The 2,122-nt window shown below is 71.3% G+C and overlaps 1 protein-coding gene across 1 annotated transcript in view; it reads right to left on the bottom strand.

Moving 5' to 3' along the window:
• The window catches only part of MEF2D (myocyte enhancer factor 2D), an 83,641-nt gene extending 83,369 nt beyond the window's left edge, over positions 1–272 (bottom strand). The window contains exon 1 of the mRNA XM_082495931.1: positions 198–272. The gene's annotated coding sequence lies outside the window, so the exon portion shown is untranslated. The remainder of the gene's footprint in view (positions 1–197) is intronic.
• Positions 273–2,122: the final 1,850 nt, after the last annotated feature.

Here is a 2,122-nt window from a genome sequence, read left to right on the forward strand (position 1 = left end):
GGGGGGATATATCAACACACACACACCCCCCCTTAAAAAATAATAAACCACACACACACACCGCGCTCGTCGCCCTCCCGCGGCGCCGTTGCCGGATGGCGAAATAAATAATAATTTTTTAAAAATTGTAAAGGGCAGAAAGGAGAAAGGGGAGGGGGGGGGAAGGAAGGAAAGAAGTGGGGGGGGGGGGCACCCACCTCCAGCGGGGCGCAGCCGCCTGCCCGGGCTGCGGCGGAGCCGGCGCGGAGCGACCATGGCCGGGCCCGGCCCAGCACAGCGTCAGGACGCGGCGCGGGCGGCGGCGCGGGGCAGCCAATGGCCGCCGCGGCGGGGAGGAAACGGAGCGGGGCCGGGGGCAGAGCCGGGCCGGGCCGGGGGCGGGGGGGGGGAACGGGGCTTGGGGGGGGGGGGGGGGGCGGAGCTGAGGGGAGAGGCGGGATGAGGGGGGTCTGGGGCTTGGGGGGGGGGGGGGAAAGGCGAGGGGGAGAGTTGGGGGTAGGGGCGGGCCGCGGGCGGGGGGGGGGAGGTCTGAGGGGAGAGTTGGGCCCGGGGGGGGGTCTGGGGCTTGGGGGGGGAGGGGGGGGGCAGAGCCGGAGGGGAGAGTTGGGGGTAGAGGCGGACCGGGGGCGGGGGGGGGACAGGTCTGAGGGGAGAGTTGGGCCCGGGGGGGGGGGTCTGGGGCTTGGGGGGGGGCAGGGCCGGGGGGGAGAGCTGGGGCTGGGGTCGGGGGGGGCTCGGCAGGGCCGAGGGGGGAGAACCCGGGGGGTGGGGGGGACACAGCAGGACCCCAAGGGGGGAGAGTCTGGGGCCGGGGTGTCAGAGGGGGAGGGAGAGCGGGGGTCGGGGGGGGGCCACAGCCAGAGCCTGGGGGGGGGGGGAGCCGGGGCCGGATGGGGGAGAGTGGGGCTTGGGGGGGGGCAGAGCTTGGGGTAGAGCCGGGGGCCTTGGAGGGGGGGGAGGGGGGAGTGGGACCCCCCCACACCTCCACCCACAGGGTCTGGCTCCATCCAGCGCAGCCCCACTCGTGTGGGTGCCATCTGGTGTCCCCCGTGTGCTGCCCACCCCCCCACAGGCACCCCGGGGGGGTTGGGGGGGTTTGCCCAGTGCTCCCGTGGGGGGGACAGGGCAGTGGGGTCGGGGGAGTTCGAGTGTCGCCATCCCGGTGCGGAACCCCGGGGTCGGTCCTGGCGCGTGTCCCCAAAAGCCACCCCGGGGCACGTTCATCCCCCCTCACCCCGGTGAAGGGGGTGCAGTGGGGGTCCCTTGGATGGGTCTAGTGGGGGGGTGTCCCTGCCAGTGGCGGGGTTGGACTGGATCATCTTCAAACCATTCCCACCCAAACCATTCCGCGTTTCTCTGCTCTGGCGCTCGGAGGTGGCAGCGGGTCCCGGTTCAGTGTCCGGTGCCGTTACCGGCCACGCCGCTGCTCTCACCTCCCGCGTCTCCAGGACACGGGTGCGAAGGCGGCGCTGCCCCAGCCCTTCCCCGCAGCACTGAGTCCTCGGGGCCATGTGCCACCAGCACCCACCGGCGATGCCGAAGGGCTTCCCACAAACCAGGCCCGGCTCAACGACCGGGCGTTACATTCCCTCTCTTCCCGCTCCTCCTGTACCTTCAACCGGCACGCATCGCTCTGCGGTTGCCCTCAAGAAGTCCAACCTGTTGGACACCCACTGCCCCGGCGCCGGGGCTGTTTGGGGCAGGACTCAGAGTTTTAGGGGACCCGGTGCGGTGCAGCCGCGGTGGTGCGTGCCGGCAGCCTCGGGGTGGGGGATGCAGGTGGTGCCGGGATGGGGGGTGGAAGGATGCGGACCCGGCTCTGCACTGTGGGGCACGGCAAGTGCTGGTTCTCCCACCGGATGAGCTCTCCCGCCGCCGAGCGCTGGCCGGAGAAGTGCCGTGTGGCGCCGCGTGGGATCCCACGTGCCACAGAAAGCAGTAAAAATAAAAATTAAGCTGGCGTGGGGCTACACCCGGTGGAATCAACATGGTGCGAGGGGTCGGAGCCTCCACGGGAGATGTTTCATGGGTCCCCCCGAGCGGTGGACGTGCAGCCCAGCTCCCCATCCGGCACGAGCCCGGCGGGAGTCTGATGCCCCAGAAGACGGGGGCTCTGGGTGAT

The sequence above is a fragment of the Vanellus vanellus genome (genome assembly GCF_965231255.1).
Source record: "Vanellus vanellus genome assembly, chromosome: 27".
Classification (NCBI taxonomy): Eukaryota; Metazoa; Chordata; class Aves; order Charadriiformes; family Charadriidae; genus Vanellus; species Vanellus vanellus.